This window comes from Podarcis bocagei, assembly GCF_964188305.1.
Source record: "Podarcis bocagei genome assembly, chromosome: Z".
In the NCBI taxonomy this organism is placed as follows: Eukaryota; Metazoa; Chordata; class Lepidosauria; order Squamata; family Lacertidae; genus Podarcis; species Podarcis bocagei.
The window spans coordinates 39,045,856-39,073,341 of record NC_138140.1 but is presented as its reverse complement, the minus strand read 5'-3'; the positions used below and the strand labels follow the sequence as shown (position 1 = coordinate 39,073,341).

The window sequence follows — 27,486 nt, the reverse complement described above, 5'->3', positions numbered from 1 at the left end:
GTTTGTGATTTCCTCTAGGCTTTGTAGGCAAAAGCCACTGTTCAATGCAATGTTGTAAAGTACTTCCTATAGGGATTTAGGAGGATTATAAGGCTTAAGGATTCTTCTCCAGGGCTCCCACCATTCAGAAAACACAGGTATCATCAGGAACACAGGCAGCCAGGAAAGTGAAATATGTAAAACTATTAGCAGCAATAACATGAGCAGGGAGGGGGTAAAATAGTAGGTACAAGTTGCAATCAATGACCCCCCTCCCCCCCAAAAGGCTATATAACTTTTTAGCTCTAGGAAAAATGATAAAATGGATACTACTGTATAAGTGACAAAAATATATTTATTTCTCTCTGGCCTTGTTGAAATGAGCTCAGTTGTACTTCTCTTGTGTACTGATGTTCTGTCTTATATGAATGGGCAGGAGTAATGGCAAACTGGACCCTTATGTTTCCCTGAAGGATTCTGGAAGTTCTGATACCAGCTGCAGTCACATTCACAGCAGTTGCATTGCCACAATGCTTTCTGGAATGTGCTTGTTATAATTAAGAGGGTGCCCACTTAATTCACTTAATTAGAGATCGTAGATCCATTCTCCATTAGTGATATTGTGCATGCAAGATCAGCATACCACCTTTTGTCATGAACTCTAATGGATTAATCCTTTTATATTACTTGGTTTAATAGCCACAGCTCCACTCTTATTTACTTTTGACTTCTGAGTGACTTTATGAGCACCATTATTTGCCTTGCAGGAGTCTCTGAGGAAGAGCAATTGCTGTGATATACCACTGAAGGGGAGCAGGTGGCGCTGTGGTCTAAACCACAGAGCCTAGGGCTTGCCTATCAGAAGGTCAGTGGTTTGAATCCCCATGACGGGGTGAGCTCCCGTTGCTCGGTCCCTGCTCCTGCCAATCTAGCAGTTCAAAAGCAAGTCAGAGTGTAGCAGATAAATAGGAACCGCTCCGGCGGGAAGGTAAACGGCATTTCTGTGCACTGCTCTGGTTCACCAGAAGCGGCTTAGTCATGCTGGCCACATGACCTGGAAGCTGTACGCCAGCTCCCTCAGCCAGTAAAGCGAGATGAGTGCCGCAAACCCAGAGTCGTCCACGGCTGGACCTTTACCTGGGAGCTGACCCTGTTGCGGGGATTTGAACTGCTGACCTTCAGATCGGCAAGCCCTAGGCTCAGTGGTTTAACCCACAGCGTCACCCACGTCCCATAGATCAGATCTTAGCTAACCACAAATATTTTGAGGCTTTGGCATTCAATTTGTTTTCGAATTTGAATTGGGAAGAAGCCCAACTCCCTGCCATGGAGCTTGATGCAGGATGTGAGCCACTGTTTTTATCTGGAAAAAGTGAACTTAGGCATTCAATAGCTCAGATGTTGCATTGCAGTTCTAAGCAGTTTACAAGTATCAAACTATAGACTTGTATACACTTCTTATAAGAAGATACATGATTAAATATAAATTATCATTATTACCATCCTTTTAAAACCCCTCATTGCAATTAATTAATTTATGAATCACATTCTACATATATGTCAAAGTGACTGGACATATCATAAAATCAGCTAAAAATAGTTTTTAGCAACAATAACAACCCCCCCAACAACCTGAAGGTAAGCTTAAAAACAATAAAGAGAGAAACACCTTGGCAGATTTCTTCATACAGCTGGAAAAGCTTCTCAAAAAATAGATGCCTCCAAATGCTCTCTCACAGAACAGGGGCAGCCACATTGAAAGCCCTGCTCTAAGTTTTTGAGATGCACTTTTAGGCTACCAGCCTATACTCATCTTATACCTGGGAGTAAATCCCATTGAACCTGAATGTCCCTTACTTCCAAGTAAAGCATGCCTAAGACTGAGATTTTGAGGACCAAAATTACCTGTCCCAGCCTCACAACTGCATCCTTGCATCTACAGATGTTCTCCATGCTTGTTTTATCTTGTTCCCATCTCTTGTCCCACCATGGCTCCTACTTCTCCATTGGTGGTCACAAGTCCCTGGTGCCCTCTCTTGAGTATCCCACAGGCTAGAACTTTGATACTTATGCATAGGCTGGCAGGGAGCCCGGCAAGGTGAGCTCACTTCACCTTTCCTCGTCTTTAGTCTCCTCCCACAATATCCTACCTAGCTCTTTCATGCCAGGAATGGATGTAATTTTTGTTTTATGCCAAAGCTTCAGTGAATTCTGAGATAAGGTAGAGGATACAAAATTCTTCCAGAAGTTTCCTTTGAAGAATTGACATGACGAAGCTAAGTGAATCGCTAGATAAGATGAAAGTCAAAATAGCAGAGGAATAAAATACGGAGGCAGCATTGCAATATATGTGATTCCTCTCTCTGATCTTGGAGCCCTGTTTCATCTACAAGCCAGAGCATTGATTTCAGAAATTTTGAACACTGCACTTACTTCACTTCACTGAGACGCTTCGTGTTCTTTAAGAAAGGCCTCCAGTAATGAGACTTTTGACCATCACCCATACATCTATCCTTTTGCAGATTGGGTACCGTACCTAAAAAGATGAATAATTTGACAAACTCCCATTTATAGATACAGCGAGAGGGAGAAAGATGACCCATTTTAACTAGCCGCTGTTAACGTGATTAGAGAGCTCAATGATTTGAACAGATCTGGCATGCAATTTTATTTGAATAATGTATACATTTAAGTACGTTGTGAAACTTTAAATTTCAGAGATTTGTGAAACCTGTCCCTCAAGTTTTGCTAATCATATTTAGTTGCTACCAACAAGACTATATTAGCTTCACAAAGTTCCCATTGAAATATGTAAGATTTAAATAAGCCACTGTGCACACCGATTCTGATGGATCTTAACTGTAACTATCTTAGGGCTAGTTCCAGACTAAGAGCACAATGTTATGTGTCTACTCAGAAGTAAATCCCATTAAGTTCAATAAAACTTACTGGCAGGTAACTGGGTTTAGGGTTGTCAATATAGGATCCAGTCCATTGAATTTTTACCTCTTAGCCCTCTGAGGTCTGTGTTTTATATATATATAATATTATTTTATACATATATCCATATATGTTGTACACTGAACCTGGAATCTGATGAATAGCAATATACGGATGATTTATATAAATTAGCTTCCAAATTCACCTCAGGACAAATTTTACGCAAAATATTTCCTTGTAATTCTGGAAATATTGAACCTCAACTTGACAAAAATCTGCTTGTCAGCAAGTTGCCACAGCCCTGCAAATGTAACTGTGGTTCAAGTCATGCAGATATCAAAATTCTTCTACATCAGCATGCAGATCCAGTCTTTTTCCATGGGCTGGGTGCTTGCTTTTAAGCTGTACCAAATTGCTTAAACCTGATAAAAACCTAGAACTTGGCTGAAATATCTTAGAATGTAAGAACCCTGTATTCCGATCTAAAATGGAGAAGGCAGATTGGTGGCATGTGCTATATTGTGTTAGATTCAGTCTCTCTCCACATACACACACACACACACTGATACCTCCAAGTGGTGGCCACTGTTAAACATAAAATATCATGCCGATAATCATTTCAGATGGCTGAGTGACTACTCAAAAAGTAAGCAACTGTAAAGAGCTGTTGGTGCACATGCACACATGCACACGTGCACGCATGCATGCACGCACGCGCGCACACACACACACACGACTTCAAAAGACCACTGAAAGTCAAAAGCACGAGTGTTCCAAAACATTGGACCAGTCACACAGAACACCCAAGTGCAGGGGGCAATTAACATCGCTCCTCCTGCTGGAGAAATTTGGGGAAATGGTCCTCCACAATTTATCTACAGTACTCACAAATTGTGATGGAGAATTTTGAGAGGCCATATGTGCATATCATCACTTTATGCTCTCCAGCTCTGGAAAAAAATCATAGCAGTTGTTTTATATATGAGAATGCTAAAGCAGTTAATAGGATTTCTCCAAGAAAAAGAAAAGAAATCAGTCACAAACAAATGTAGCTGTAGGCAGGGTGGAATCGATTTGTATGATTGTGAAGGAAATAGCCACACTTACAAGCTAAAACTCTCTCTCTCTCTCTCTCTCTCTCTCTCACTCTCTCTCTCTCTCTCTCTCTCTCACACACACACACACATTTCTGAACCACAGTGTTGTTGCATGTATCTGAACAGCATACTGAGTGTGTGGGGGTGTGTGCACATACAATGTAACTGGAATGGGTCTTTAAGAAAGACTCTCCTCCACGAAGGGGAGGGGAGGGGTTGTGGTCGGGGCTCGAGCTCCGGCTAGCAGGGGGCGTGGCCCCCTGCTGCCCACTCACCTGGCTGGCGCTCACGCCCCCTCGGTGGCCATCCAACCGGGGGCCACGGTGGGGGCGTGTTCAGCAGCATTTTGCTGCAGCGCCAGCCTTCGCCCGGCCTCATTCTTCCTGCCTTCGCCCCCTCACGAGTCACCCACCCTCCACTCCCTTTAGTTAGGGCTCAGGTTTTTCGGCCTTGCTATGGACCTTAGGTTGGTCGCCCTGGTTGTCTGGGGGGCCTGGTAGGAGTTTTTCCATTTGGCACTAGGCTAATTGGTTTTTTCGCCTACCTCGTAGCAATCGTCACAACTTTTTTCTTTTTGTGGTATTGGGGGTAGGTTAGGCATTGGAATAATGTGTTGCGCTGTGTGGAAGTGCTAGGTGTGGCCATCGCCTATGCCTTCAATTTTTAGGGGTATTCCGTTAAAGGAATCTGGGGGTCGTGTATTCCGTCCGATGCCTGCTTGGCGGGAGGCCTTGGCACGACCCTCGGTGACAGCAGGGGTGAGCCTATAGTCGTATCAGCATCGACAGGCTCCACCTACTGGTGAAGAACCCAATCGTTTCGATCCAATGCCTAAGCCAATACCGTTTCAAATGCTGTAACCAATAAAGTTGTGGCCTTTCTCTAGCCCATTAACCTTATATCTCGTGTCCTTGTGTCTTCATTTCACTTCACCGGGGTCGGGTCCTCGAACCACAACACCTTTTTCTAAGATTGTGTTAGATTGTGCTAGAGTGCATGCAATGCACAGTACAATGGATTTACCATCATCTCATCTCAGTTAGATTTTTTTTAAAAAATAATAATATTGGCCTTGACTGGTCAGATGATTGTCTGATTTCACCTTCCACCATATGAATTGCCTTTTGTCTATAATTGTCCCTGCAACATTGTTAACCAGGCTGTGGAGTAGTGTCCTTTCAATAAGAGACTTTTCTCTAATGGTTCAGTAATTGGAAAGGCTACTCCATTATTTTTTCATTCTGCTTGAATTGTGGGAAAGAAACCCTACTCTCTCAGAAAATCTCCTGCAGATAGCAAGTGGGTCAACTCATTGCTCTCTGCGGGTCACAAACTCGGGACTCTTTAAACATTCTTTGGCTGGGGTTGTCACCAAGATAGTGGTATAAGATGCAGCATGATGTAGTATACAGGATAGATATATTATAAGGTGTGTTAGGCTGGATGCTTCTTTGAATAACCTGTTGTATTGCTTTTATCGGCCATTGATTTATTGACCAAGCCTGGGGTAGTTGTCTTTATCTCCCAAATATATTACACTGTCACTCGGTGCCAATATTGGCATGTTGGCATCCATCTATCTCAGGAGACAATGGAGGAGTGCACCTTTGCATGTGAAGTCAAATTGTTGGAAGGTTGTAGTGTCTGCCATGGCTGCAGGGACAAATACAAAAGAGACATGTTTTGTTGCAGCTGGGGCACTCAGTGCCAACATAAGCTCTAATTAAATAACATTTTGAAATTTGCAGTATGGCCCAGCTTTCACCGAGCTGCTTGCAATGTTCAAACATGCAAATGAGAGAAAGCAGACCCTCCAAGTCTCCCTATTTTCCAGGAACACCCCTGATTTAGAGAAGCTGTCCCAGTTTCTGATTTGATCCTGGAATGTCCTGCTTTTCCTTAGGATGTCCCCATTTTCATTGGAGAAATGCTGGAGAATATGGAGTTGTCCAAAACCCAAGTCATCTGAAGACAATCCTGTATAAGGAAGATTTTTTTTTTTAAAAAAAAGGTTAATGTTTTATTGTGTTTTTGTATATGTTGGAAACTGCCCAGAATAGCTGGGACAACCCAGTAAGATGTGTGGGGTGTAAATAGTAAAATTATCATTAAGGAGTGGGATGTCCCTATTTTGATCAGAGAAATGTTGGAGGGTATGCAGAAAGGGGGAAAGAAGAGGATTGGATTGCTGGCTGCTGATACCATAATCACAATGGGCATTAACTCGGCACTGTGGAGCCACTTCCTTACTGCTCTTTCCTGGGTGCGTGAGGGGAGCATTTGGTTGCTATCTTGAAAGTAAAATCACAGTCCCCAGGCACACTCTTCCAATCTCTCCTGGCTTCACAAATGCATCTGTGTAGGTGAACCTGTTCAGGAGGAGGATATCTTAGATAAACTTACTTACGGACTCACAAACATTATTATACAGATGGTGGCTATACTTCAACTGGGAACAAGTCCCATTAAACCCACTGGGACATGGTGCTGAAAGGCTGCAATCTTATAAACACCTGAGCACTCATTGTTCTCAGTAGGGATTACTTTTGAGTAGATAGGCATAAGTGATGTGCAATCCTATCACATTCTGACCTATAGTATGCATTTTGTGTGCACTGTCTACATGAAACTCACTCTTTTATGGAAGATAAATACATTTGAATGCTTTTGAATGCATTCATCTGTAAAATACATTTTTTTTGTAAAAGGCACATTTAAATAGTGATCAGTACAGTAATCTTTTATTTAAATATGTATTGTGTGTGCACTTCTCGTGCATAAAAATGCATTGCCAAATCTGGAGAGGTACATAATCTGACTGGACCTGCATTCCAATCAACAAGCAAATCTGGGAGCCTCAGACTGAGTTGATTTGCTATGAAAAAGAGACCAAATGAATTCCTCAGCCATTCTTATTAGCCAGCCACCACAATACAGTGGTACCTCGGGTTAAGTACTTAATTCATTCCGGAGGTACGTTCTTAACCTGAAACTGTTCTTAACCTGAAGGACCACTTTAGCTAATGGGGCCTCCTGCTGCCGCCGCGCAGCCAGAGCCCAATTTCTGTTCTTATCCTGAAGCAAAGTTCTTAACCTGAAGCACTATTTCTGGGTTAACGGAGTATGTAACCTGAAGCGTATGTAACCTGAAGCATATGTAACCTGAGGTACCACAGCACTATGATCTGATCTGATCTATGTAAATACAGCGTCACATGTCTTGGATATATGTACAGTGGTATCTCGGGATGTGAACAGGAACCGTTCCGAAGCCCCATTCACATCCCTAACAGAACGCAAGACGCGATGGCACGTCTGCGCATGCGCAGGCCGCGTTTTGCTGCTTCCGCGCATGCGCGTGATGTCATTTTGAGCATCTGCGCATGCGCGAGTGGCGAAACCCGGAAGTAACGTGCTCCATTACTTCCAGGTTGCCATGGAGCGCAACTCGAACACGCTCAACCCGAAGCGCATTCAACTTGAGATATAACTGTACTGTAAATACAGCCTTACATGTCTGACCTCAATCACAAAAATTAATGCCCAAACAACAATCAGTTACATGAGATCCTTAAGGCTTCTTGAAATGTTACAGAATTCCAAGAGCTTTCAGTGTTTTAAATTTTGCAATAACTGAACCCGCCTGCAAGTTTTGCCCCCTCAGAAGTCAAGGAGTCCCACAGGAGAGATCAGACACTTTTAGGATGAGGTATGAATAGCCATCACAGTTAACAGCTGGTGGAAATATTATTAAAATAAGAAAGCGCTACTAGCAATAATAGCAATAATGAAGCCTACAGGAATGGCAACATAAAATAATCTTGTTTAACAATATGTGGCTAGCTTCACAGCATATGCCCCAAAGTAATATCTTTTAAATGGACAAAAAAGAGGAAATACCCCACTGTCCTTAGCATTCCAGCTGCTCTGAGAAAATGCAACTATTTAATGAGAGCCATTTGAATGAAATCTATTATTGTCAAGCCGTTCAAATTAAATCAATTATTTTCTGACTAGCACTAATCTTTTTTCCCATGACAGAAGCATGGGAGCTGGTGACTCTTGTTCCGAATTGTTTCATTCTCTGTTTTCCCCCTTTCAAAGTATGCAAGATTACACAGAAATTAACAGTTAGGGAAACATCAGGAAAATGGTATATAGTGCCCTATGAATGTGGCTGGGGAAAAAGATTACTGTGTAGGTGCCAGTTTGGTATTTTGGTGCCAGTGCCAGATTTGTATGGTTCAGGTAGGTAGCCATGTTGGTCTGACACATTCAAAATAAATTAATAAATTAAAAAATTGTTCAGTAGCACCTTAGAGATCAACTAAGTTTGTTCTGGGTATAAGCTTTCATGTGCGTGCACACTTCCCCATAACAAACTTAGTTGGTCTCTAAGGCGCTACTGGACAATTTCTTTCATTATTATTATTATTATTATTATTATTATTATTATTATTATTATTATTATTATATTTGTATGGCACAGCTTCAAATCCCACCATCTATAGTCACTGGCTAACCAACCAACCAGTTACTAACTCTCAGCCAAACCTGCCCCAGACAATTGCTGTGATAAAATCAGGGGCAGATAGTACTATATACACACCCCTGAGCTGCTTGGAGATGCAATAAATAAAATAAATAAATGTAATGAAGAACTACAAAAAGAATTAACACAGCATTCTTTCTCTCTCTCTCTCTCTCTCTCTCTCTCTCTCTCTCTCTCTCTCACACACACACACACACACACAGGCAGCACAGAAGCATCTGTGACAGCCCCTTTTCTTGTTAAATCTGTTCTCAGTGCATATTGTACAGTCAACCATACATAACTGGACCTGTGGCTCAGTGTAGTTGCAGCAGCACAGTTGGCCTCATGTACTGAAGCTTGGAGTAATAGCTGAAGGAATCTTAGCAATAATGGATAACAGTGATGGCCCTCACCTTGGACTCAATCGATGAGGTTTTCCAGGTGCCCTCATTACAACCATAGAAGAGTACATTCATTTTCAATCTACGGGAACGAAAAGCCATCACACTAATCTTTCTTCATTTTCTATCGTCTATTGGTCTCCTCTACTGACAACTTGTGGTGTCTGGGGGAGGGGGAGAAGAAAAGGAGGAGGCTTCCAGTAAACTGATGAAATTATACCATAGGTTCAAGACCCTTTGAAGGAGGTATGCCAAAAAAAGTGTAAAATAAAATAGAGTGGCAAAAACAAGACATGGAGCAATAAAATAATTAATTCACATTTTAGCTGGAGAACACAACATTGCAATCATTCTGCAGATAGTTGGCCAGTAATGAGATACAGCTTACCAGCCCAGGAAAAATCACAGTTTGAATTTCTCAGAAAACTATTTTGCTGTAAAATCTGCAGAGCTGTTGCACTGCAATGCACTCTATTTCAGTCTGAGGGCCTCATTTCCTTCTGGGCAATGTTCCAGGGGCCACATGCTAGTGGAGGGTGTGGCCAGAGGCAAATGTAGGTGGTGCAAAGAATGTAAATTTTACTTTTGTACAGTAGACAAATTTACACAGGCTTACCAAGGAATCCTTCCTCAGTGCTATCTTTGCTGTGTTAAACCTGCATCCTTTAGCATGCCGGTCATGTGCTCTCATTTTATCTAAACTAATCTTGGTTGTTATTGCTTGTAAACTCCTTTCCTGCTTCAACTTTCTAATGAAATTGGTTCAGCATTTGCTTTAGAGCATGTGCCATTGGCTATTGTAGTTGATTGACTGGGCTATGATTGGGAAGTAAAACATGTTTGTTTGTTTGTTTGTTTGTTTGTTTGTTTGTTTGTTTTTAATAACACTGTCCATGGTGTGATAGCTTTCAGTCTTATCCTACGCTGGGGGGGTCAAGATACTGGAGAATTCCAATGAAAACGGAAACAGAAGCAGAATGTTCACTATTCTGATGTTCACTGTTCATCTTATGGCTGTGGGTTAGTTGTGCAAATATGATTGCATACCTCCCAACATTTTGTTCCCCAAATCCAGATGTCAGGTAGGAGATGTGTTCCAGTCTGGTGTTCTGGCAATTGTCTGCAGGGCCGTCCCAGAGCACTGGAAGGAAGGCACTTTCCCACAACCCTGCAACAAGTTGCCAGAGCACCCGACTGGCAGCCACTGTGGCAATCATTTGGAGGAAGTTTCAGAGTGTTGGAAGGAAAGCACTCTGTTGCAACCCTGCTGATGAGTGCCAGAGAGCCAGGCCGGAAAGGCTCTGGTGCTTGTCAGCAGGGTCATGCCAGAGTGAACATATTTTGGTCCAAAAAATGGGACATTCCAGGATCCAAACAGAAGTCAGGATTGGCTTCTGTAATTCAGGATGTCCCACTTGAAAGGGGACACTTGCAGAGTATGAGATTGATTCACTGTTTTTGTTTCCTTTCGGTCCACAAATAATACACAATTGATTACCACCGTCCCACCACTATTTGCATTGCATTTACTTTGCACTGGAATGAATCAGTTGGATTAATATCATTTACCATATTTTTCGCTCCATAAGGCGCACCGGACCATAAGGCGCACCTAGTTTTTAGAGGGGGAAATTAAGGGGGGAAATCTTATCCCCCCCCCCAGCCCCAAAGAGCAGTGGACAGGCTGCCTGCTCTCCCAGAGCTTCTGGGTCTGCCGGGGGAAGCCCGGGTCCTCCCCCAGCCCCAAAGAGCAAATAAGGCAAGACAGTGAGTGAGATCTATCCTGCTCCATGTCTGGGCTTCCTCTTTAGCCACATGCAACCTCTCCAGCCAGGAGAGGCTGTGCGCAGCTAAAGAAGCCATAGCCACGTGCAGCCTCTCCTGGCCGGAGGGGCTGCACATGGCTATGGCAATACCCCCACCTCCCGCAACAGCCCACAGGAGCCACACACCCTTTAAGGAGCGCGCAGCTCCTGCGGGCTTTTCTACGAGGAGGGAGAAGGAACTGACTGGCGCGGAGCTTGTGTTCAGCTCTTGGGGGCTTTTCCTGCCTGGCTCCTGCCTGCATTCGCTCCATAAGACGCAGACACATTTCCCCTTACTTTTTAGGAGGGAAAAAGTGTGTCTCATGGAGCGAAAAATACGGTACTTAATTATGTAATATACATAAGTTATGTAATTTTGCCATAGTGGACAGAACTGCAGCAGAATGGAAATAGTGCTCAATGCAATGAATAGGGGAAGAAAGGGAAATGATGCTTTCTTACATTCCTAGGTGTAGGCATATTCTGAAGAATCTCTTAATGGGGGAAAATGTGTTTACTTCTCTTTGTCTGCAATCCGTGAAAAACCTCTGAGAAAAGGCTAAATGCCATTAAAACCCTGTGTATTAGCTTAACTCCCTTGCAAATGATTCAAATTGAATCAGATTCTGCTAATGTTTTGTTAAATATTTTTTCTCTAACGTAAGCATTTTAAAAGCAACCCTGGCCAAAGGACCTTGTTATATTTAATTTAAGATATTGGGTTTAATTTTGCTGCTAAGCATTGCTGACAGCATCTGGGAAGTTACGAGCAATTTCTAAATTGTGTTTCTCTTTTAGATAATGTGGAATTAAGTGTATCGCTCTACCACCAAAGCTGACCCTTTTCTTTTCTTTTTTAACTTTTTATTTTATTGGCGCAGCATCTTTTATATAATGAAATTAGTATGTAATTGATCTTGTTTTCACCTTGCTATGTTTTCATTTTCTGCTAGCTTTCAGGAGTGGTTTGGTTTTTGCAAGGGAAGTGGTGAAGACTACCAAGAAACCTAGCATGGTTGTGGGTGGGAGGAAAAATGCTTAACTTTAGGACTTTAGAAGTACGCTGTTGGATCAGGCTGAAATACGTTTACAGTGCAGATTTATGCACTTTCCCCCAGTAGGGATGGGGGAGGATTTTGTTTCAGTTGGCATTTATACTTCCCTAAACAGTATGTGAAATGCCTGGCGTGCTCTGGTCCATGGAGTCATGAAGAGTCAGACACGACAAAACAACAACAACAACATGTGAAATGAAACACAACAAACCCTCAACACTCACAGTTCTCTACACAAGCAATGCCAGAGTGTGCATAAAATGCATACTCCCTTATGCATATTAATTGAAACAAAGCATTTTTTCCATCTTACTCGTAATCCTGTACTCAAAACAAACACGAAAAGTCAGTTGATCATTAGGGCATCAGAAGCCTGCAGCAAATAGAAGGAACGATGCGCTCGCCACAATATATTGAGGTTCTATGGAAGAGAGTTATTCCAGAGCTGGGAAAGAGGTATCCTGACGGTGCTGGGATATTGCAGCAGGACCTAGCCCCCTGTCACACATTGAAAGTGGTGAAGAAATTCATGGCAGAGCAGGAAATACAGGTACTTGATTAGCCAGGGAATTCCCCGGATATAAATCCCATTGAGAATTTGTGGGCTTTATGCAAAAGTTGCCTCCGTGCTGTAGAAGGTATGATTATGGAGAAGTTCATTCAGGCGCTGATTCAGGTGTGGTACAGGGACTGTTTGAAACTAGTCGACTCCATGACAAACAGTGTTCAAATGCTGCTTAAAAATAGCAGAGGTCATATCCATTACTAATGTACGTATATGTGAGTTTTGTACATGTATATGTGAGTTTTGTACAATAAACTACTAAATTCATTGTTTGTTTTAATTAATTTGCACAAGGGTGTATATTAGTGGAAATAAAATATTAAAAATGCATTAAATTAGAGAACATTGCTTTACAAAAATATGCTTATTGGGGAAATAGCATACATTATGTACATGTAAGATAGAAATTTTCACTAAATGTTGAGGAATTTTTATTTCAACTTTTTAAAAAAATGAGCAACTGATGTTAAAATGCAGGGAACCAGGCATAAGAGCAGAAGAACATAAGAAAAGCCTACTGGATCAGGCCAATGGCCTATGTTGTTCTGTTGTCTCATGTGCCAAATGGATGTGACAATCCACTAAGACCCCAAGGTCTCATTCCTAGACAATTACAGCTAGTTCAGACCCCATGAGTGTCTACATGAAATTAATATTGTTTTGCTCCGACAAGCATCATCCAGTTCAGAGAGAGGCTCTTTTGGAGTTCTTCACAATCCCATTTTTAAACGATCAGAAACGATCAGAAACATTGCCACCTCACTGCTCGCTCCTAACTGTACATTGTTTATGAAGGAGTTAAGGTGCACAGGTCTTCGTAATAATCCTTGGGAAACTCAAATTTATGATTGGAAAAATGGGGTTGGATGAATTATATTGGAAAGAAATGATTGGAAAAAAGTTATACTGAGAGAAAACAAAATTGACATATTTGCTTGTCCCTATTCATCAGGCACACACCTCACTGAGTTCAGTAGGCCTTACTCCCAGGAATATGAATCTATATCTATATCTATAGCTATATATCTATATCTATGTTGTTGTTGTTTAGTCATGTCCGACTCTTTGTGACCCCATGGACCAGAGCACGCCAGGCACTCCTGTCTTCCACTGCCTCCCGCAGTTTGGTCAAACTCATGCTGGTAGCTTCAAGAACACTGTCCAACCATCTCGTCCTCTGTCATCCCCTTCTCCTTGTGCCCTCCATCTTTCCCAACATCAGGGTCTTTTCCAGGGAGTCTTCTCTTCTCATGAGGTGGCCAAAGTATTGGAGCCTCAGCTTCACGATCTGTCCTTCCAGTGAGCACTCAGGGCTGATTTCCTTAAGAATGGAGAGGTTTGATCTTCTTGCAGTCCATGGGACTCTCAAGAGTCTCCTCCAGCACCATAATTCAAAAGCATCCATTCTTCGGCGATCAGTCTTCTTTATGATCCAGCTCTCACTTCCATACATCACTACTGGGAAAACCATAGCTTTAACTATATGGACGTTTGTTGTCAAGGTGATGTCTCTGCTTTTTAAGATGTCTAGGTTTGTCTATATCATCTATATCTATATCTATATCTATATCTATATCTATATCTATATCTATATCTATATCTATATCATCTATCTATATCTATATATCTATATCTATAGGATTGGAGCTTTAGAAAGGGCTCCATATCAAAGGCAGAGAATATCACTTGCATGCAAATCATTCCGGTTCCAAATCCTGCTATTTCCAAGTAAGGCTGGGAAAGAACTCTGCATCAAACCCTGGAGAGTAGCTACCAGTTGGCATACATAAAACTGTATGAGATGGGTCAATGATCTGACTCAGTATAAGGCAACTGCCTATGTTTTTATTCTTATAGATACTTCCCAAATGAAAAGGTGCTCACATTGAAGACCAAGCTATTAGTATAGGGTTTGATCCAGCAGGGGTCTTCTTATGTTCCCATGAAGTCTTGATTCAAATTCAGCACTAGTCTGGTGCTGTTTAAGATGCTTGTTTTCAAAAAGCAGGAAGCCATTGATTTGAAATTGCTTCAGCGTGATATTACACACATACACAATCAAGTATTAAACAGAACTAGCAATGACGTCTGCTGTTGCTCCTCACCAAGATGACTTGATAAACTGGTTGCAAAGCGAATATGCAAGCCATGAGGGGATTAGGGACAGCCAGATTAAGATCTATAATAAAACACAGTGTAGCAGCAAGTGTCTCCTGTAAAAAATGTTGCTTGAGGCACTTGTTTGATATTTGAGGGTGTTGGAAAAAAGGGAATTCTATTTAAATGCAGATTAGAGCTTCCACCTAGGAGTACAACTTTTTGTTCACTTGTTTAGAAACCCTCAGAAGAAAAAGTGAATGCAATTCCTTTTTCCTTGCCTTCTTCATTTCTGTTCATTCATGAATATTGCCTGGAATAAACATACAAGTCACAGGTGCATGGATTTAGACCATTGTTTCACTTTCAGGAGTGCATTTTAGGTAACCAGAGGCAGGCGGTTTAATTAATTTGCCCCTGTAAGTGGAAAGGCTCAGATCGATCTCTCTGACTTGCGGTTGGCCACTAGCAATATGGATGGCAGCAAGGCCTTCACTTTGTCTAGATTATTGCTAAAAGAGAGTTGATGGGGCTCAGCATACCTGCAATCGGAGGTGGCAGTCTGGATAAGGAGACAGGTGAGATGGAAGGTATTGCTGTTGAATAAGAAAGCCGGGAGTTGCTGAACTTTGGCCACTCCGGGGGTAAAATACAGCTTTTGATGTTCAGCAAGAGTTTGAGGCTTTGCAGGTCTAAGTGGAAGCACACTGGTCTCTTGGCTCACATGAGATCTACTGCAATAACTCCTCCCGGCCATCTGCAGTGGTGTCAACTTGCATCAAATAACTAGTGCCTGAGTTTGTTTTCCCCCATCCTCACTGGCAGCCCATTTCCCTTTTGTGTCATGTTTGATTTTTGTAAGCCACTATGGAACCTTTTTTTAAGCTGGTGTGTGTGATAAAATAATATTTAAATATAAACAACCCCCTTCCAAGGTGCACAGACAGTTTGTGGCTGGCTGCACTGTAAACCTGAGGGTCAGATTCCCTGAACAAGTCAGCTTTGTAAACTAAGCCTTTCATATCTATGGGCTCTACTCAGAGTAGACCTATTGGAATGAATGGGCCTAAGTTAGTCAGGTGGTGATCTTTTAAAAACCACAACAATCATGCCTTGGATTAACCTCATTGTCATGTTTGCACAATTTAAGACTTTGACTGGTATGATTTAAAACACTCGTGGTTGTTCACCAGATTGGGTTATTTTTATTATTTCAACAGTTTGTTTGTTTGTTTGTTTGTTTGTTTGTTTGTTTGAACACGTCTGTCTCAACATGGTGTACAAAATACAATTAAACAACCTAAGAAAAACAGTTTTAAAACAACACAGCATCCATAGTAGAGACCTATTCATCCAGCTGAGAGAAGCTTGTTGGATCAAAAATGTCTTTACAATGGTACCTCGGGTAAAGAACTTAACTGAATCTGTTCTTAACCCGAGGTACTACTTTAGCTAATGGGGCCTCCCGCTGCCCCCACACCACTGCCGGCGATTTCTGTTCTCACCCTGAAGCAAAGTTCTTAACCGGAGAACTATTTCTGGGTTAGCAGAGTCTGTAACCTGAAGCATCAGTAACCAGAGGTACCACTGTAGTTGTTTCGGAAGGTGCAGCTAGTGGGTGCCTGTTGTATCTTGATAGGGTTGTCATTTCTAACTGGTATGCAGTGAGGTTATAAAAGAGTTACCATAGAGATAAAAGTAAGTTCCAATTTATACAGGATAGACCCACTGAAGTTAACAAACATGAAAAATGCAGGTCCATCTCAACAGGCCTGCTCTGAGTAAAACTTAGTTGAATAATACCCAATATGCCCGTACAATCAGAACAGCTTACGTAAAATACTTGCTTCTCCTAGCATTGGAGGTTAAACAGGGGAGTCCTCTCTGATCTCAATCATGAGGAGTTCCACAGAATTGGGCTTGCAGTCGGGGTCCTGGTTGGATGTGCTGTCCTGAGGCAGTTTTTCCTCTGTAAATTTGGTTGAATGCTCTCCCTGCCCTGTAAAATGTCAGAAAAACAGGTGCTCTTTCTTACTTTCTCTTCAAACTATCATCATCATCAAATTCTTTATTCGACCGATAGTCAGAATTAAAACATTACACAATAATTATAAACTATAACATCATAGGGGATACATAAGTAAGGTAGGGCCACAGAACTAGACCTCTCTTCAAACTATGCATTGTGTTTTGCTCAGTTTCTTCAGTAAAGTATTAGCAGGATTTCTTTTCTCTCTGTCCTGCATGTGCATTATTTAAATGACTTTGCTAACAACAAGTCTGAGGGGGAGTGTGTGTGTGTGTGTGTGTGTGTGTTTGTGTGTGTGCATGTGTGTGTGTCCAAGCTGAGATGTACACTTCTCCTCCCACAAAGTGGAGAGAGAGAGGATTTATGTCCTGCTTGGGATGTTAATCCCAGGAAGACTGTTGCTCTTGAGTTCTGTCCCACCCCCCTAAAAAAAAGTGTCACATCATCGTCCCTCTGGAGACAAAAAGGAAATTAAAGCAGCCACTGGAGTTGATTGTACTAGATCTGTGAAAAGTGATTTAAAATGATCTGAAGTCTTTTAACTTAAAATAGACTCTGTAATGCCCAAGAGCTCAGTGCAGTGAATCCATGTCAGGAACAGTATTATCCCCATACTCTGTGGGGTTTATGTATGCCGTACATTATATCAGTAGGACACTGTTACGGAAAACAGCCAGATCTCATCTCAGGAGGCTTGGGTTTGGAGGGTGGGGTGCTCATATTCTTTTATCTGTCATCCTAGTATTTTATCACAGTTATCTCCGGTGACACTCGCTGATCTTGTCAAAACGATGATAACGTGATGTGCATTCCCTACAATTGAAATCCCGTTAATCTCAACCTCCCCTGTTGAAAGGAAGGCTGGCAATGTCAGTCTTGTGCCCTTATTTAATTCCTTTTCCCCCTTCTTGCTTGCTTGCTATTCTTTCCCTGTGAATTATTGACATAAGTGATGATACCAATCCAACTCAGTGAATGTCATACAATGTCATTGTTGCATGAGAGGCTGTGCAGCCCAAGAGAAAGATGGGGGTTGGGGGAGATAATGAATTGTATTTGGTTCTGGTAAGGTCTTGGTTCAAGATTCCCCCTCCATCAGGGACTCTTTTTGTCTCCTGGGCAAGGCAATTATCTCTCCAGCTCTGTTTCACAGACTTGGAATAGTTGTGGCTCAATACCCCTGAGCAGAGACAGCCATTTTTACCATGTAGTAGTGCAACCACATGAGGATTAGATTGTCATGTGAAGCCAGACATGTATTTCTTTTCCATCCATTAGCTACAGGATTGCTTTTGTATACTTAGAACCTACCATGTCCGTTTTGTTCATTGACCATAGCTCATCTTTTTATTTTAAATAGCAGGGGGTAAAACATGTGGTTTTCACACCAAAAGGCTCCTTTGGCATTACCAGTCTCAGTCAACAGGGCTTGGATAGCCATTTGCCTAAACTGTAAGATAACCACTGCAAGTGGGAGCACACAACTCTAGATGGAATGTGCCAGTATTCTAATTTGGGAGTGGAAAAGCTGTAGCAGGACTACAACTCCCCTCATCCTTGATCATGGAGCATGCTGGCTGGGGATGATGGGAGTTGGGACTAAGGATATAAGAAGGCAGTGATTTCTGTTCCAAACTATCATCACCACAATCAACACTGTTTCCATTCTGCTGCAAATTGGTTTCCTCCAAATACTAACATTATTCATCTTGCTGTCTGTTATTTAACATAATTTCTGTTCCAGACCTGCGACAAAAACCTGGAACAGCAGCAATGTCCACTTTTGGCTTTATATGCACCATGCATTTAATGCACATTTAAAACACACACGCACACACCCCACAAAAAAAGAAGAAGCCTGGGAAAAGTAGCTCTGTGAGAGGTAAACTAGAGTTCTCAGGATTCTTCAGGGGGAGTCATGTCTTTTAAATGTATGGTGTATATGGAGCCTTCATTTATATCTTTGATGGAATTTCCCAATGTCTTTATAGGAATCCAACATCTGGACCTATGTCCTGACCTATGTTCAAATCTTCTTCTTCTTCTTCTTCTTCTTCTTCTTCTTCTTCTTCTTCTTCTTCTTCTTCTTCTTCTTCTTCTTATTCCAATTCCCACTTTTTCTTCTGAGGAGCTCAAGGTGATGTACTTGGTTCTCCTTCTTCCCAATTTATACTGTGACCCAGCATGGGAATCTCAAAAACAAGCAGTGCCAGACAAATCTCATTTCTTTTTTTGATAGAGTGAAAAGCTTGGTTGATCAGGGGGATCCTGCGAACGCTGTGTATGTTGATTTCATTAAGGCTTTTGATAAAGTCCCCCCTGATAAATCTGGTAAAACGTGGACTGGACGAGGTATCTGTTGGTGTATTTGTAGCTGGTTGACTGACCAAACCAAAAGAGTGCTCACTAATGGTTCTTCATCATCCTGGGAAAAAGTGACATGGGGTGTCACATGGTTCTGTTCTTGGCCCATTGTTGTCCAATGTATATATAAATAACTTGGATGAAGGCATTGAGGGGATCCTTATCAAATTTGCAGATTGCCCCAAACTGGGAGGGGTAGCTAATGCTGCAGAAGACAGTATCAGGATTCAAGATGACTTTAACAGATGGGAGAACTGGGCCCAAACTAACAAAATGAATTTCAGTAAGGACAAATGTCAGGTTCTGAACTTAGACAAGAAGAAGCAGCTGTGTAAATACAAGATGGGGAACACCTGGATTGTCAGTAGCATGTGAAAAAAGATCTAAAGGGCTTTCACATGGAAGATGGAGCAGGCTTGTTTTCTCCTGCTCCAGAGGGTAGGACCAGAACCAATGGTTTCAAGTTACAAGAAAGGAGATAAACATCAAAAAGAACTTGCTGGTGGTAATAGCTTCTCAACAGTGGAACAAACTCCCTTGTAAGGTGTTGGACTCTCCTTCCTTGGAGATTTTTAAGCAGAGGTTGGATGGCCATCTGTCATGGATGCTTTAGATGAGATTTCTGATTTATGGCATTTTATATTTTACTTAGAGCCAAAGCTGCCAGCAAGCAAATTGTATCATGGTTTTTTAAAAAACTACAGAGCAATAACAACAGCAACAAACATGGTGGGTGAAAAATAAAAGGCACAGACCAGGAACGAAGCTGCAGGAGTTTTCAAGCATGACTATATGCAAAATTATAAAGAAAGGATGCACCTAGTCTTCCTTATAACTAACTTTGGGGTAATGCATCTCTTCTCGCTTTGGAGCAGGCATGGAATTACTCACCATGTGGGGACTCTACCCTCATGCTGGGACCAAAACATGTACATTTCATCACAGTAATGTGCGTCTAGTGAATGGGGCGGATAATCAGTCAGGGTTTAGCTATAAGAATAACCAACCCTATGGGGTCCATTTGCAAAGGCTGGTTAATGGAAAAACACCTACAAATGGGTGGGGGGGGGAGCTTTGGAAACCTTCTTTCTCTTCAATTTCTCTCCATCCTTCATTAGAGAGCAAATTTATGGTCAGTTATTCCACAGAATGTTCCCATCTTTCTCACCCTGCTGTTATCTGTTTTGTACACAAAGCTTTGTATAGATATTTTCACTTGTTAGGCTTAACCGCATGATAAGCCCCAGGTCTGAAATGCAAAGTGCAAAGTAATTTGGAAGACTCTAAGTATTCTTGGAGTGGTACAAAGTCAACTGACCCCTTACCACAGTGCTGAAGCCAGTGCCAGCTGTCAGAGGAGTTCACTGGTAGTTACTGCCAACTCTTGTGGAGGGAGAAAGATCAGTCCTGGCCAGAAACCCATGAAAGGTGGTAGTGGAAACAAGGGCCACTGCAATCACTTACCTGCCAACATTTTTCTGATGAAAATAGGGATGTCCTAAGGAAAAGTGGGACGTTTCAGGGTAAAATCAGAAACCAGGATGGCTTCTGTAAATCAGGGACTGTCCCTGGAAAATAGGGACACTTGGAGGGTCTGCAGTCAGCATTGTACATTTGTGTGGTTGCTTAATGGCTAGCTGCCCAAGACTGGATAATGTGTAGATAGCTAATTAATATATTAGTCATTGAATGCTAACAACTGATAATGTTTGCACTAAAACATTATCATGAAGGCACCTACCTAGTGTCAAGACACTGGGAGTTCCAGAGCATAGGTGATGCCACACTAAAGTATTAACTCCTCACAAATGCAGAATGAACACTGTATGGCAGTTGTAAAAGTGCACAAAGTGATTGAGTGGACACCTATGGGGATAAGGCGATCACTTAAGTGAACTGGTCCCAACAATACCACATAATTCATAAATTTATGTGCCCATCTACACCCCCTTCTTTAGTGTTAACACAACTCTCAGGGCACATTACAGTAATTAAAACAAAAGATCAAGGTAAAACAACAATCAAATACACTTCTTCTTTTTTTGAAGTTGCACATTGAAACAGCAGAACCATAAAAAGCCAGCAGCATTTTTTCCCCAAAACAACAACACCACACAATTGAAGCAGTATTTTACAAGGGCCAGGTAAATGAAAAGGTCTTTGCCCGATGTCAGAAACTGCACAAGATTTCCTCCCCAGGGAGAGAATTTCATTACTGGGGCATGACTTCTCTGCTTCTCCATTTTTAAAGTAGTTTTATATATTTTTATTGTGTGACCATAGGTCATAATGACATAAAACAAAATTAGAACGTAAGAGTGGTAGAACTGGTCAATAAAACAATTGGTTCAAACAGGGACCGTTAGCGATTGGGTGATCAAACAAGGTCATTCTACCGGGCACTGGAATGTGAATTTGTCTTATATTATTCAAGGCATACTGGATTGCCCATATTAAAACAACAACCCTCTTTGCATATACATTCTCATATTGGGGAGAAGCTAGATACCCTTTCCCCTGGCATCCTAGTTTTTGTATATACATAGTCATTTTTCACTAGGGGAATATTCTTATATGCAATGCACATGGATCTATGCACAAATCAACTAATCTCACTCCTTATAGCCAGCATGGTGGGTATGAGCTGATTCCACATTCAAGAGGCAATAATGCTTCTGAATAACAATTGCTGGAAGCCACAGAAGGGGTGAGTCCTCTTGTGGTTAGTCTAGCTTGGTGTTTCCTAGTTGACCACTGTGAGGAAAAGATGCTGGACCAGATGGGCCATTGGCCTGATCAAGCAAGGTCTTCTTATGCCCATTTGATTATGTAGTTCAGATTTCAGAGATCTGCACTCTAAATTGTTCTGATTCACACATTGCAATGCACTCATGCATTAGCTTAATTCTATCAGCTGATTTGAATATAGAAAGCAACAACAACAACAACTATGCCCTAAATCAGAGATTGCCTGGATAAGGCCTTTATGGTTGTTTTGTTTTTGCAGCAAATAGAACAATGATTTCACTTGAACAATTGGTGCCTGTTGGTTATTAAAAGAAAGCTTGTCTCATTTGTCTAGACCATCGGCTCTTCCTCTTCTTTTCTCCCACCCGCAACCCCGCCCCCCTTGCACTTGACAATGTAAACTAGGACTTAATATGTTTTGATCTTGTTGGCAGAACAACAGACTGCAAACAAGTTCATTAAAATTAAAGGAGTCATGAGAAATTTGGATATTGGTTTACTAACTAAGAACTTTATTAAGTCATTGACTTTAATTAAGTTGAGGTGGGTAATATCGCTGAGAGTACACTGAGGTCTGCTCCCAATATCTTCTCATCTCAACTCATTTACTTGAGTCTTTTTTTTCTTAAAATGACCTTTATTAAAGTAATTGATTAACTCTTTACGGTTAAGATGGGTATTTGTTGGGGGGGGGGTACAAAGAGAGGATTAGACTTCCAACTTCATTTATAGGATTATTAATGACTGTGAAAGGCAACTTGGGCTTGTTAGCGTGTCAATTACAAATAGACAAAAGCTTAAAATCAATGAAAGGCATCGATTGTTGCAGTTCAAGGGTCTCTTTAATTTAGCCCAAACCCATTTAGTATGGAGTCTCTACTCTGTATTGTGTTGCTTTCTGAGAGAGATTGGTTGAAAACAAGAGCTGCTGTTCCGAAAGCAAACGAGCTGATGCAAGAATTCAGCAAATAGCACACGAGTCTGGGGCTAAACATTATTTTCTTTATGATTTTATTTCTAGAATGTTTGCCTCACTTTTCTAAAATGTAATCAAGGCAACAGGAAAATGTTCAAACAGTGATGAAAAGTCAGTGTGGTATGGCAGTTGGTGCTTCAGATTTGTGCCCCATGTGAGCTGCACATTTAAAATAGCATCATATCACTTTAAACAGTGATAGATTCTGCCAAAGAATCATGAGAAGTGTAGTTTGTGAAGGGTGCCGAGCAGTGCTTTTTCAAAAATAGAACACAACATGAATGCTTCCCTTGTTCGCTTATAATGGTAATGGTGCCCACCTGAGAAGTGCCGGAACTGAGTTTCGGGGAGTTCTGGCTGAAAAAAGCTCTTGTGCTGAGAGTCATTAGGAGACACCCTATTGCCCTCACAGAGCGGCAGTTCTCAGGGTAGCTTAACTAATCCCAGTGATTTCTGAGATTTGTGGGGCACCCCCTTTATCTTCTGCTGTGGTTGGTCTTCCACCAAAAACTAGATTTTTCGTCTTACTGTGGTGAAATTATGTAACTTTCATAACATATGTTATGGGTTGCGGGATTTGACCTTTTCCCCACAAATACCCACACTTGATGCTGGTCTTGAAGTACAGTCATAGTCATACCTCGGGCTGAAGTAGCTTCGGGATAAGTATTTTCAGGTTGCGCTCTGCGGAGACCTGGAAGTAACGGAGTGTGCTACTTCCGGGTTTTACCGCTCGCGCATGTGCAGAAGCAGCGAATCACAACCTGCGCACACGCAGACATGCTGACGTGGGTTGCATTCACTTCTGGATGCGAACAGAGCTCTGGAACAGATCCCGTTTGCATCCAGAGGTACCACTGTATCAGCTAAGATGGCTGAGTAGAGACAGTCACTTTTCTAGGTTGTTGTTGGTGTGTTGTCTTCTGGAGCTGGTGGTATGTGCTTCCTATTCTGATTTTCTAACTCTTACCCTGCTCACAAACTCTCAGACCTTTGGGAAATGGATGATTGCTCTGTATAACTCTCTGCTTGGGGATTTCAACCCTATTTTCTCCATTTACACTCCATTCAGAACCTCGGGGTCAAATGTCTTTTCACGGATCTGCAGAAGCATACAGCAGAGAAGAAGAAAATAAATTTTTTCCTGGAATTGTGTTTCTTTCATTTGAGAAGGCCAAACCTGATAGCAGTCTCCCCTAGATTTCCCTTTTTTCTCCCTCACCCCCACCTCACTTTGCATAGTCTCTCCTGTTGGTATATTTTCATCTTGCAACTTTCAAATAGCCCAGTTGGTAGAAAGCTTCTTTCCTGCCCATGATAAATTATTCTCTGTCAGAATCTAAATCTGCCTTTTCAAGTCTCATCATTTGTGATGAATATATTCTGCTAACATGAACCTGAATTGAAGCATCGGAACTAGAATGAATTAACGCTAAACATATTAATGACATTTTTGAGGTGGAAGATGGATGAATTCAAGGACCACAGTGGTGGGCAGCACCACAGCAGATGGGTGAATTCTTAATGAACATCGAATCTGCAGTTTACTACTTTAACCTTTATATTAGACTTGGGAATAGACAAGTATTTCATTTTTAAAAAATAAATAAATTTAATTTTGCAGATTTAGTCCGCTATCAGATTCTGGTCTGGGATGTATGAAGTCCAAAGACAGGGATGAGAGTAGAGCCCTGACTTCACTAGATATTTAAAGCAGTATAGTATACCACTTTAAACAGTCATTACTTCCTCCAAAGAATTATGGGGACTGTGGTTTGTACAGGGTGCTGAGAGTTGTTAGGAGACCTCTATTCCCATCACAGAGCTTCACTTCTCACAATCATTTAACAATAAATGCATCTCTTGAGGTAACTCTGAAAAGTGTGGCTCTGTGAGGGGACACTCCTAACAAACTTCAGTTCCCAGGATACTTTGTGGGACACTATGACTGTTTAAAGTTGTGTGATAGCTCTTTGATATGGGCAGATGGGTCCTAGCATGGTTTACTCACTGGTGGGGAGCTATATCACTAAGGGGTCCTGGCAGAGCCATCCAACCTCTGATGGAGTCACCATTTCAATTTGCCACAATGTTGTGAAGAGACATTATGTATGGGCAATGCTGGAAATTAAAATGGTGGCATGTGGCTGCCCAGGGCTTTTTGGAGAAAACCACCATTACAAGTGACATTTTTACATTATTCAACAGGTCTTCAAAAGTGCCTTGTAGAAACACCAAATAACCATCCCCCCCTTTAAAGTCACTACTAAACAGAAATATATATTACTTACAGGTATACACACAGTCTGCTATATCTCTCTTATGTATGATTGAAACACAATGGAATCTGGATTATCCCTGTTTTAAATTATCACCCATTTGGGGGTAATTTTCTTTATCAAACTGGGTAAAAATGACAGTCATTCAAAACATTTTACCTCATATTGATGTGAAAATTGCAGTGCTCATAAGATTTCTGTTTTGTCAGTTTGACTAGACCTCTTTCCTTAAGAAATTCTAGACTGATGCTTCAACAGAAACAAATCTCCCCAAATTTAGCTTTATTTATCTATTTACCCATTTGGTACCTAATAATGAACATCAACTCATGTACTGAGACTGTCAGTTTGGTTATAAATGTATTAAAGCATATTTAGGTTTGTAGTTTGTTTTTTTTTGTTCCCCCCTCCCTTTTATACAAATTTATTCTGGGGATAAAATTGGATTATACATTTAGATGCAGTTGTTTGTACTAAATAGCAGTTTAAACCCCCATAATATTGAAGTTCACACTGAGTTCATGTAATACACATGGCAGCAATTTATAAAGAGAAAAATTGCAATGGTATTGCATCCCCCTGTTTCATTTACATTTTATACAAATAGAACTGAAATTCAGATTACTGATTTTTATTTATAGGATAGGGTGAAACGTTACATTTACAGAAAAACACACATATTGTGATTAATCAGGTTTTTTGGTAGAGGTGCTCTCAGCCTTTGAGGCAAGGAGGGTGCAGAGATACCAGGATAGGGCTTGATGTTTTGTGTGCATTCAGTTTCACCCATTATAACTTTGACTTCTGAAGTATTTGAAAGAAGCCTTAGCTGAAAAGAAGGTTTCTTTTCTTTCTGTTTTCTTTCTTGCAAACATTTTCAGCAGCACTGAAAGCCCTCCTCTTTTTATGATTTATTTATTATTATTATTTAAAGTGCATCAAAAGAGTACAAAACTGCAACAATCACAAGCATTGCTAGTGGTATGTCCATACAGGGATATTTTTGCAATGGGAATTGTGTACGTTGTTATAAAAAGAGGGAGGGAAAGAAAACTGCTTAGGAAACATCCCCCCTTAGTACTTGTAGATAAATAAAATGTATGTAGGCAGTTGAGGCTGGTTTATTATGGTGAATGGGGATCTGCCCCACCAACCTCCGCCTGCCCTCAGCCACTGGCTTGCCTTCCTACATAATAATGAGTCCAGGGAATGGCAAAGCCTGTGAACTTCCTTCTCCTTAGCCTCAGTGTTGCCCTTGTATAACTCAGTAGGGAAGAGGATCAGGGCAAAGCTAGAATTAGTTGGCTCCAGCTATCATTGGTTCTGGCCCCATCTTCTGTATGAGCTCATTGTGATCCACCCTGTGAACATCAGTTGGTACTAGCCACTCTTGAGTTTGGAAAGTATAAGTGCAGGTTATTGGAATGGAAATATTCTGGATCTGAAGGGTAAAATGAGGATGTATAACAGATACTTTCTTGATTTTATGAGTATAACTTTCATATACTGGTGGAGTTTAAATATGTCTTTGAAAGGAAAATGTATAATATATATGTTTGTGTTGAGGCCCTATTATATTAAAATACCTCTAAACCCCCTTATATAAAAACATGCTTTAAAAATTGTTTGGTATGGTGCGTTTGAATGAAATCTTAATGCCATCTAATTTATGATATGTCCGTTGACTCATATTTACTGAATTTGTTTTTAGCTGTCTCTGACAAGCGTTGCCATACTTGAAACACTTTTGTCGCAACAGCAGAAAATTGGAGTGCTGTTGAAAATAAATTATACTAATGTTTAGCGCCTTCCAGTGAACACCCACCCCCAGCCATTTTGTTTTCACCAAAACGGTTCATGCACACACAGAGAGTATAACTAGTGATACAATTTGCTGGGATCACCCCTATGACCCATCTGGAAACATTGCTCTCAGTTCAAATTAGCTGTTTTTCCTCTGCGATGGCTATAAATAATCAAATAAAAACATAGAAAGCCATGCTAAACTCAGTCAAGCTGTTGGTCCATCTAGCTCAATACTGTCTACACCAGCGGTAGTCAACCTTTTTATACCTACCACCCACTAATGCATCTTTCTTGATGGTAAAATTTCCTTACTGCCCACCAGTGCTCGATGGAAGGAGGATTCAGCTTGTGCCATAGTTCAAATGATTGTCTCTGGGAAGCGGCATTTTCCTCCTGGCTGCTGGAATCAAACACACTGTGGAACTAGTCTTCTGGCAGTAGAATCACTGCCACTTATTGGAACACGGCAGATCAGAAGAATGGTGAGGTTAGAACAGGCTCTATGCACTGGTGGAAGTGCTGAATTGGCTCCACCAGAGCAATCTCACTGCCCTTGACACCACCCTGCCTTGCCCTTGCACTATCCCAGTAACCAGCAGTGCCATTGCTGCTGGAAGTCCAGCTGCAAATCACCATCCCATCCTGTTGGCCTCTCCTGCCTTCTTACTCAATCACTTTCCTGTACTACCACATGGTAAGCATCCTAGTTGATTCAGTGGTATCTATGCAAGCAAACATATCTGTTATGGAAGGCATGGGACTGTCACTGAAAACAGTTCTCCCATATCTAGTTATATCCATCCTTTCAGTT

General features: G+C 41.4%; 1 protein-coding gene across 2 annotated transcripts in view; it reads left to right on the top strand.

Moving 5' to 3' along the window:
* Positions 1-27,486, top strand: part of PCDH11X (protocadherin 11 X-linked) — a 745,920-nt gene that overhangs the window by 688,747 nt on the left and 29,687 nt on the right. The window lies entirely within an intron of this gene.